The following is an 11,380-nucleotide window of genomic DNA, read 5'->3' on the forward strand; positions in this document are numbered from 1 at the left end:
GCCTTGGCCAACATGCCATGCCACGACCTCAGCCCGCATGGCTTGCCGCAGTGTTGCCCAGCATGGCAAGGCCGGAATGCCATGCCACGGCCTCGCCCAGCATGCCATGCCACGGCATTGGTCAGCATGCCATGGCACGGCCTCAGCCCGCATGCCTTGCCACGGCGTTGCCCAGCATGCCGTGCCACAACGTTGCCCAGCGTGCCATGCCACGGCCTCGGCCCCGGTCCGCATGGCATGGTACAGCGTTGCCCAGCACGCCAAGGCTGGAATGCCATGCCACGGCCTCGGTCCGCATGCCGTGCCACGGCCTAGGCCCGCATGCCGTGCCACAGCCTCGACCCGCATGCCTTGCCACAGTGTTGGCCAGTGTGCCATGCCTTAACCTTGGCCAACATGCCACGCCACGGCCTCAGCCCGCATGCCTCGGCCCTGGCCCGCATGCCTTGCCACGCCATTGCCTAGCGTCCCATGCCACAGCGTTGCCCAGCATACCATGCCTTAGCCTTGGCCAACATGCCATGCCACAGCCTCGGCCCGCATGCCATGCCGCAGCGTTGCCCAGCATGCCAAGGCTGGAATGCCATGCCATGGCCTCGGCCTGCATGCCATGCCACGGCCTCGGCCAGCATGCCACGCCACAGCTGCGGCCCGCACGCCATGCCACGGCCTCGGCCCGAATGCCTTGCCACGGTGTTGCCCAGCATGCCATGCCACAGCGTCGCCCAGCGTGCCATGCCACGGCCTCAGCTCGCAAGCCTCGGCCCCAGCCCGCATGCCTTGCCACGACGTTGCCCAGCATGCCACGGTGTTGCCCAGCATGCCATGCCACGGCGTTGCTCAGCATGCCAAGCCTCCGCCTTGGCTCACATGCCGTGCCACGGTCTCGGCCTGCATGGCATGCTACAGCGTTGCCCAGCATGCCAAGGCCGGAATGTCGTGCCACGGCCTCGGCCCGCATGCCGCGCCATGGCGTTGCCCAGCGTGCCATGCCTTAGCCGGGCCAACATGCCATGCCACGGCCTCGGTCCGCATGGCATGCTACAGCGTTGCCTGGAATGCCAAGGCCGGAATGTCATGCCACAGCCTCGGCCCGCATGCCATGCGACAGTGTTACCCAGCATGCCAAGGCCGGAATGCCATGGAACGGCCTCGGCCCGCATGCCCTGCCATAGCCTCAGCCAGCATGCCATGCCACAGCCTTGGCCCACATGCCTTGCCACGGTGTTTGCCCAGAACGCCATGCCATAGCGTTGCCCAGCGTGCCATGCCTTAGCCTTGGCCAACATGCCATGCCATGGCCTCGGCCCGTACGGCATGTTGCAGCGTTGCCCAGCATGCCAAGGCCGAAATGCCATGCCATGGCCTCGGCCCGCTTGCCATGCCCCGGCCTCGGCCCGCATGCCATGCCACAGCCTCGGCCCGTATGCCTTGCCACGGCGTTGCCCAGCGTGCCATTCCTTAGCCTTGCCCAGCATGCCATGCCACAGCGTTGCCTAGCGTGCCATGCCTTAGCCTTGGCCAACATGCCGGGCCATTGCCTTGGGCAGCCTGCCATGCCATAGCGTTGCCCTGCATGCCATGCCACGGCCGTGGCCGGCATGGCAAGCCACGGCGTTGCCCAGCATGCCAAGGCGGGCATGCCACGCCACGGCCTCGCCCGGCATGCCTTGCTACGATGTTGCCAAGCATGCCAAGGCGGGCACGCCATGCCACGGCCTCGGCCCACATGCCTTGCGGCCGCCTTGGCCAGCAGGCAATGCCACAGCGTTGCCCAGCGAGCCATGCCTTAGCCTTGGCCAACATGCCATGGGCACTGCCCTGCCCAGCATGTCATGCCACCGCCACGGCCAGCATGCCAAGCCACTACGTTGCCCATCATGCCACGGTCGGCATGCCATGCCACGGCGTTGCCCAGCATGCCGAGGTGAGCATGCCATGCCACAGCCTCGACCAGCATGCCATGCCACAGCCTCGGCCCACATGCCGTGGAACGGCGTTGCCCAGCATGCTATGGCGCCGTCTTGGTCAACATGCCATGCCAAGGCACCGCCTTGTCCAACACGCCGTGCCACAGCAGCATGCCAAGGCCGGCATGCCAAGCCACGGCGTTGCCCAGCATGCCTTGCCACGGCCTTTGTAATAACCCGACCCTCGTCTATGATTCTGGTATACTTTCAGTTCCCTTATTCTGTATATTTATATGCTTATTGTGAAATTCCATGTGGAATTACGGTTAAGTAAGTAAATCTCATGTTTAAAGATGTCTATCTGTTGAACAAGAAAAGTATCTGTTACATGTAGAATGTTTGAAGCAGGAATTGGAAGCCTTAACGGCTTAATTATCTGAAATTGATTATATATCTGTGATCAGCATAATTTTTAAGTAATATTAAGCATGTTTACGAAATTTCAATTTTGGAATGATTAAACGATTAAGTTTTGTCTTATATGTCATTATTTGTAAATATATACACCCAAATCTCTTGAGCCTTGAGAAACAAAAAAAAAAAAAAAAAACGTGAGGCATCTTTTGGAGAGAATAAGGGTTGAAAAGAAGAGGAAAGGAGAACAAAGACAAGGTTCAACAAGGAAGGAAATTGAGATTAAATTAGGAGATCAAACTTAAGGTATGTTAAATTTAGTATATATGAGAATTATCCTTTCAATTGTGAAGAAGAGTTGTTTATGATTTATGTTTGATGATCTAGGGTTGTAATGGACAATTGTTCATGATTTATGTTTGATTGAAGAGGGTGTTCTCATCATTTGGTTGTTTTACAACCTAATTTAAGTGTGCTATGTGAGGAATTTGAATCCAAGGATGGAATTTTGAAAGGTTGTGATTTGATTAAGCTTCTAAGCATGTTGTCTTGTGATACTCAAGTTTGAAGTCATGTATTGGTAATGTTAGATTAAGGATTTAGTTTATGTTTGAATTAATACATGTTTATAGTCTTTATTTACATGTTTTTGAACCACACTTTATCAATTAAAGGGCCTATTTGGAGCCTTATGCAAGCTTACAAAAATGGGGTTTTGTTTGGGAAAATTTCGGACTACACTGCTGGAATCGCCGCACGTGCGGGGATCACTGCCGCACGTGCGGAAGCCGCACGTGCGGGGCTCACAGCCGCACGTGCGGCCCATGCTGCAAAAATTTGTTTGCTCGGTTTTACGTGCTTAACCCTCTGGTATTTTTAGAATTTGTGTTTGATGTCCCTAAGATGCCTGTAAATTCATTCGAAGTAAACTAAAGCAGGAAAGGAATTAAGAAAGCAAAAGAACTAATGACTAAGTTACGTGTGTATACAGGGCACACTCCAGGAGGGGCAAGCACTCCGTTGTAGCACTGTGAGTAGTAGTACAAGAATGTACATTTTATATACTATTGACAATTATTGTCACTAATGCTCTGTTCTTTGTAAGTATTATTCAAACATTTATGACAATTGGAAAGCAATGTGAACTTATATGAATGCTGAAAGATTTGCGTACGTCGGTATGATTTTGGAATCCTTATATTCGGTTAATGACGAATATTAGCCCTTTGTTATTTATCAGTATAGTATGTTATTTTCTTAAAGAATAAGTGGAACTTATATTCATCCTTGAAGAATGATGTTGTGTGAATTTAAGATTATGTTACGAAGGGACCCAAGAACGTTTAGAATCTATGATAGGAATGTAAAGGTTTACCATTAGTATGCAACCCACATAAGAATATGAATCATTCTACTTTGTTAAGTGCATGATAATGACATGATATAACAAGAAAAGCTCTGTTTTCTATTATCTTAATGATTATTCATATATGTAGAAGTATTCACATCATCTTTAGCACAAGGCCCTTACCCAGGGGTAATAATACCGTGGTTCAATAATTAAGTTACAAGTTTACGTACGCTCTAAGTTTAAGTCTGTTATAAGTTTACGTATGCTCTAAGTCAAGAATGTTACAAGTTTATATATGTGTGACAAGTCCCAATATGTACAAGTTTAAGTAGGGTTACAAGTACAATAAATGTGTTACAAGTTTTCAAGTTTAAGTATATTATAAGTTCATGTATGTTATAAGTCCAAGTATGTTATAAGTCCGTGTATGTTATAAATTCAAGTATATTACAAGTATACGCATGTTATAAGTTCAAGTATGTCACAAGTTTAAGTGCGTTACAAGCTTCAGTATGTTACAAGTTTAAGTCAAGCTGCGTTACATGCTTATATATGTACAAGTTCAAGTGTACTATAAGTTCACAATGTTGAGGAATTTCTTTATGGAACTAACAAGAATGCTTTTTATTGATTTGCCAGCGCTATTAAAAGGCTAAGTATAAGTAAGTATGACTTCTGATTTTTGTTAATGATTGAAGCATAATGCATATGTATGAATTTATTTCCGTTTATGGTATGATATTCATGCGTGGTTTGGTCTGTAAGACCTGCTAATTATTGGTATGGAACAAAGTGCTACTTGGAACTAAGTGCTACGATGTGAGTTACCTCTAGAGTCCGTGTGAGCCACCTCTTGGGTTCATATATGCATGTCCAAAGGGCTTTAATGCCAATATGTTTTAAGGGCTTAATGCCATTCTGATAAGGGCTGTAATGACAATCTGATAAGGGCTTATGCCATTCTAATATGAAACAAAGTGCTACACGGAACTAAGTGCTACGATGTGAGTTACCTCTAGAATCCGTGTGAGACACCTCTTGAGTTCATATATCTATATGTTCAAGGGCTGTAATGCCATTCCGACAAGGGCTTCATGCCATATGTACAAGGGCTATATGCCACCATGTTTAAGGGCTCCATGCCATATGTTCAAGGGCTATATGCCATTACGTTTAAAAGCTTAATGTTAATGGATTCAAGGGCTTAAAACCATTATGACTCACGATTGAGGCCTAAGGCCATTTAAAATGAAAACAGGAACAGATTAACTACATGATCTTCGCATTTATTTATGCCTTGTTATGTATTATGTTTAAATTGTGCATTTATGTATCATACTATTCACTGAGCTTGGCTCACCCTATGTTATGTCTGTTTCTGTAGGTAACCAACCAAGTGGTCAGTCCTAAACCATGACGCTTGTCCTCTTTGGTCAACCTTTCCATGTCCAAGCCTAAGAGAAGCTGCTCTTATTTTCATGATGTTTTGACGAACTTTGGTTTTGCACTCTAGTTGTTGGCCTAAGGCTGAAAGGTGTATAATACCTTCTTCCGAAACGTTTTTGGTGTATGCCCAATTATAGAGCTAGACTTGTATATATGTGCGTATATATCCGATATTCAGGTGTATGTTTTAGATTTTATTTGTCTGTTTAAAGTTTGTGATCCTGGCATGATAGTAGTAGCTCAATGGAGTTTGTTTCTATTGTCAAATTATGATATTTAATGCTTCCGTTCAGGCCCCATATATTATATATATAACAGGTTAAGTGTCCGTTTCTGAAGTGGTCATCCCAAACTTTTAGGGGCGGGTTTGGGGTGTGACAGCCTTGGCCAACATGCCGTGGCACTGCCTTGGCCGGCGTGCCATGCCACGCCACAGCGTTGCCCCGCAGGGCGAGGCCGCCATGCCTTGCCACGGCCTCGGCCGGCATGCCATCCTAAAGCGTTGTCCAGCATGCCACGACCTTGCCATGCATGCCATGCCAAGGCCAATGCCTTGCGCCAGCATGCCATGCCAAGGCCTTGGCCAGCAGCATGGCATGCCACGGGCTGGGCGAGCATGCCACACCACGGCCTTGGCTAGCTGCATGGCATGCCACGGCCACAGCGAGCATGCCATGCCAAGGCCAAGGCCAAGGCAGCGTGCAAGGCCGCGGGCACGGGCAAGTCCCCGTGCTAGACCAGGGCCAAGGCGAAGGCCGCAGGCAAAGGCCAAGGCCAAGGCCAAGGCCATGGCATGCTGGGCCGCGGGCTAAGCCTTTATTTGGCCAAAAAAATCAAAATAAAATAAAAAAATTAAAAAAATAATTTAATAAATTCTATAATTACTAGTGCCTCATCCTTTAATTATTGGAATTTTTCCATAATTTTTAGACTATTTTTATTAATTTTTATTATTTTGGAAGTATTAAAATCGAACTAAAAAAAAAAAATATTTTCGATGGCCAAAAAATTTTTTACAATTTTTTTTATGGTGTATTAAATTATTTCCTACAACTTTCATGTTGAAAGTTTTCGCAAAAAACCATTACTTTTAAAAAAAACCCCATTATGACTCCTCGAGCATGGTTGATGTTTCCTCTTGCCAGATTGAAAAGGGCTTAACAAGCTACTATAAGGGGGAGCACCTTCCTTGCCTGGTAGGCCACACCAGGTTTGCCTCAAGGCCGCGGCCTTGGGCGTAGCCCGGCCGCGGCTTAGGCGCGGCCTTGGGTGCAGCCTTAGGCAGCCAGGACCGTGGCTCAGCCGCGGCGTTGGGCGCAGCCATGGGCGGCCTGAGCCGCGGGGTGGGCAGCATGGCATAGCATGGCATGGCATGGGCGCGGCGTGGGCAGACTGGCGTGTGCGCGGCGTGGGCAGCATGGCATGGCATGCGTGCGGCATCCGCGGCCTCGCATGCGCGCCACGTAGGCAGCATGGCATGGCATGCGCGCGGGGCGTGGGCAAAAATGCATAGCATGCGCGTGGCGTGGGCGGCCTAGCATGCGCGCTGCCGGGGCAGCTAGGCATGGGCAGCATGACATGGCATGCGCACGGCGTGGGCAGCAATGCATGACATGCGCACAGCGTCGGTAGCATGGCATGGCATGCGCGCGGCGTGGGCAACAATGCATGGCATGCGCGTGGCGTGGGCAACCTGGCATGTGTGCGGCTGGGGCAGCCTGGCTTGGCATGCGTGCAGCGACCGGAGGCCCGCATGCGCGCGGCATCGGCAGAAAGGCATGGCATGCGCGCGGCGTGGGTAACAATGCATGGCATGCGCGCGGCGTTGGCGGCTTGGCATGCGCGTGACCGGAGCAGCCAGGCATGGCATGAGTCCGGCGTCCACGGCCTCGCATGTGCATGACGTAGGCATCATAGCATGGCATGCGCGCGGCGTGGGCCGCAATGTGTGGCATGCGCGTGGCGTCGGCAGCCTGGCCTGAAATGCCCGCAACGTGGGCACCGCGGCCTATGCGGATACCGCGTACGTGGTCTTTTGACCGCGGTGCACGTGTAGCGCGCATGTTCGCGCACGCCTTTGCACGCCTTCGTACGCAACGCACGTCTAATGATAAGAGACGCAGCCAAGCCAAAGCCAGCAGCATGCCATGCCAAGCCAAGGCCAGCAACTTGCCATGCCTAGCCGGCAGCATGCCATGCCAAGGCCAGGGCCAGCAGCAAGCCATGCCAAGGCCAAGGCAGCCCTACCAAAGCCACTAGCATGCCATGCCAAGCCAATGCCAGAAGCTTGCCATACCATGCCTAGGCCAAGGCAGCCTAGCCAAAGCCAGCAGCATGCCATGCCAAGGCCAAGGCAGCCCAGCCAAAGCCAGCAGCGTGCCATGCCAAGCCAAGGCCTGCAGCATGGCATGCCCAGGGGCAAGACAGCCCAGCTAAAGCTAGGAGCATGCCATGCCAAGCCAAGGCCAGCAGCAGGCAATGCGAAGGCCATGGCAGCCCAGCCAAAGCCAGCAGTGTGCCATGCCAAGCCAAGGCTAGCAGCTTGCCATGCCATGCCTAGCCCAAGGCAGCCTAGCCAAAGCCAACAGCATGCCATGCCAAGGCCAAGGCAGCCCAGCCAAAGCCAGCCGCATGCCATGCCAAGCCAAGGCCAGCAGCTTGCCATGCCATGCCCAGGCCAAGGCAGCCTAGCCGAAGCCAGCAGCATGCCATGCCAAGGCCAAGGTGGCCCCGCCTAAGCCAGCAACATGCCATGCTAAGCCAATGCCAGCAGGTAGCCATGCCATGCCTAGGCCTAGGCAACCTAGCCATAGCCAGCAGCATGCCACGCCAAGGCCAAGTCTAGCAGCATGCCATGCCAAGGCCAAGGTAGCCCAGCCAATGGCAGCAGCATGCCATGCCAAGCCAATGCAAGCAGCTTGCCATGCCATGCCTAGGCCAAGGTAGCCTAGCAAAAGACAGCAGCATGCCATGCCATGGCCAAGGCAGCCCAGCCAAAGCCAGTAGCATGCCATGCCATGCCAAGCCAAGGCCAGCAGCTTGCCATGCCAGGCCAAGGCCAAGGCAGCCTAGCCAAATCCAGCAACATGCCATGCCAAGGCCAAGGCCAAGCAGCAGGCCATGCCATGGCCAAGGTAGCCTAGCCAAAGCCAGCAACATGCCATGCCAGGCCAATGCCAGTGGCTTGCCATGCCATGCCAAGGCCAAGGCAGCGTAGCGAAAGCCAGCAGCGTGCCATGTAATGGCCAAGGCCAGCAACATGCCATGGCAAGGCCAAGGCAGCCCAGCCAAAGCCAGCTGCATGGCATGCCAAGCCAAGGCCAGCAGCATGCCATGCCATGCCTAGGCCAACGCTACAAAACCAAAGCCAGCATCATGCCATGCCAAGGCCAAGGCAGCCCCGCCAAAGCCTGCAGCATGCCATGCCAAGCCAATGCCCGCAGCTTGCCATGCCATGCCCAGGCCAAGGCTGCCTAGCCAAAGCCAGCAGCATGCCATGCCATGGCCAAGGCCAGCAGGATGCCATGCCAAGGCCAAGGCAGCCCAACCAAAGCCAGCAGCATGCCATGCCAAGCCAAGGCCACCAGCTTGCCATGCCATGCCCAGGCCAAGGCAGACTAGCCAAAGCCAGCAGCATGCCATGTCAAGGCCAAGGCCTAGCAACATGCCATGCCAAGGCCAAGGCAGCCCAAGCAAAGCCAGCAGCATGCCATGCCAAGCCAATGCCCGCAGCTTGCCATGCCATGCCTAGGCCAAGGCTGCCTGCAGCATGCCATGCCAAGGCCTAGGCCAACAGCATGCCATGCCTAGGCCAAGGCAGCCCGGCCAAAGCCAGCAGCATGCCATGCCAAGCCAAGGCCAGCAGCTTGCCATGCCATGCCTGGGCCAAGGCAGCCTAGGCAAAGCCAGCAGCTTGCCATGCCAAGGCCAAGGCCAGCAGCGGGGCATTCCAAGGCGAAGGCAGCCCCGCCAAAGCCAGCAGGATGCCATGCTAAGCCAATGCCAGCAGGTTGCCATGCCATGCCTAAGCCGAGGCAACCTTGCAAAAGCCAGCTGCACGCCATGCCAAGGGCAAGGCCAGCAGCATGCCATGCCAAGGCCATGGCAGCCCCGCCAAAGCGAGCAGCACGCCAAAGCGAGCAGCACGCCATGGCAAGCCAATGCCAGCAGGTTGCTATGCCATTCCTTGGCCAAGGCAGCCTAGCCAAAGCCAGCAGCATGCCATCCCATGCCAAGGCCATGGCCAGCAGCATGCCATGCCAAGGCCAAGGCAGCCCAGCCAAACCAAGGCCAAGGCGAGCAGCATGCCATGCCATGCCTAGGCCAACGCTGTCAAACTAAAGCCAGCAACATGCCATACCAAGGCCAAGCCCAGCAGCATGGCATGCCAACGCCAAGGCAGCCCCGCCAAAGCCAGCAGCATGCCATGCCAAGCCAATGCCAGCAGGTTGCCAGGCTAAGCCAATGCCAGCAGGTTGCCATGCCATGCCAAGGCTAAGGCAGCCTAGCCAAAACCAGCAGCATGCCATCCCAAGGCCAAGGCCAGCAGCTTGCCATGCCAAGGCCAAGGCAGCCTAGCCAAAGCCAGCAGCATGCCATGCCAAGCCAATTCCAGCAGGTTGTTATGCCATGCCTAGGCCAGGGCAGCCTTGCCAAAGCCTGCAGCGTGCCATGCGAAGGCGAAGGTCAAGCAGCATGCCAGGCCATGCCAAGCCAAGGCCAGCAGCATCCCATGCCATGCCTAGGCCAACGCCGCCGAACCAAAGCCAGCAGCATGCCACGCCAAGGCCAAGTCCGGCAGCATGGCATGCCAATCCCAAGGCAGGCCGGCCAAAGCCTGCAGCATGCCATGCCAAGCCAATGCCAGCAGGTTGGCAAGCCATGCCTAGGCCAAGGAGGCCTACCCAAAGCCAGCAGCATGCCATGCTATGGCCAAGGCCAGCCGCATTCCATGTCCACGCCAAGGCAGCCCAGCCAAAGCCAGCAGCATGCCTTGCCAAGCCAAGGCCAGTAGCTTGCCCTGCCATGCCTTGGCAAGGGCAGCCTGGCCAAAGCCTGCAGCATGCCATGCCAAGGTGAAGGCCAAGCAGCATGCCATGCCATGGCCAAGGCAGCCCAGCCAAAGCCAGCAGCATGCCATGCCAAGCTAATGCCAGCAGGTTGCCATGCCACGGCCTAGACCAAGGCAGCCTAGCCAAAGCCAGCAATAGGCAATGCCAAGGCCAAGGCCAGCAGCATGGCAAGCCAAGGCCAAGGCAGCCCCGCCAAAGCCAGCAGCATGCCATGCCAAGCCAATGCCAGCCGGTTGCCATGCCACGCCTAGGATAAGGAAGCGTAGCCAAAGCCAGCAGCTTGCCAGGCCAAGGCAAAGGCTAGCAGCATGCCATGCCAAGGCCAAGCCAGCCCAGCCAATGCCAGCAGCATGCCATGCCAAGCCAATGCCAGCAGGTTGGCATACCATGCCCACGCTAGGGCAGCCTACCCAAAGCCAACAGTGTGCCATGCCATGGACAAGGCCAACAGCATACCACGCCAAGGGCAAGGTGGCCCAGCCAAAGCCAGCAGCATGCCATGCCAAGCCAAGGCCTGCAGCATCCCATGCCATGCCTAAGCCAACACCGCCAAACCAAAGCAAGCAACATGCCATGCCAAGGCCAAGGCCAGCAGCATGCCATGCCAAACCAATGCCAGCAGGTTGGCAGCCCAAGCCAATGCAAGTAGGTTGCCATGCCATGCCTAGGCTAAGGCAGCCTAGCCAAAACCAGCGGCATGCCATCCCAAGGCCAAGGCCAGCAGCATGCCAAGCCAAGGCCAAGGCAGCCTAGCCAAAGCCAACAGCATGCCATGCCAAGCCAATTCCAGCAGGTTGCTATGCCATGCCTAGGCCAGGGCAGCCTAGCCCAAGCCTGCAGCATGCCACGCCAAGGCGAAGGCCAGGCAGCATGCCATGCCATGCCAAGCCAAGGCCAGCAGCATCCCATGCCATGCCTAGGCCAACGCCGCCAAACCAAAGCCAGCAGCATGGCATGCCAAGGCGAAGTCCGGCAGCATGGCATGCCAAGGCCAAGGTAGGCCGGCCAAAGCCAGCAGCATGCCATGCCAAGCCAATGCCAGCAGGTTGGCAAGCCATGCCTAGGCCAAGGCAGCCTCCCCAAAGCCAGCAACATGCCATGCTCTGGCCAAGGCCAGCCGCATTCCATGCCCCGGCCAAGGCAGCTCAGCCAAAGCCAGCAACATGCCATGCCAAGCCAAGGCCAGC

This window comes from Camellia sinensis, chromosome 12 (assembly GCF_055761805.1).
Source record: "Camellia sinensis isolate YWXY chromosome 12, ASM5576180v1, whole genome shotgun sequence".
Classification (NCBI taxonomy): Eukaryota; Viridiplantae; Streptophyta; class Magnoliopsida; order Ericales; family Theaceae; genus Camellia; species Camellia sinensis.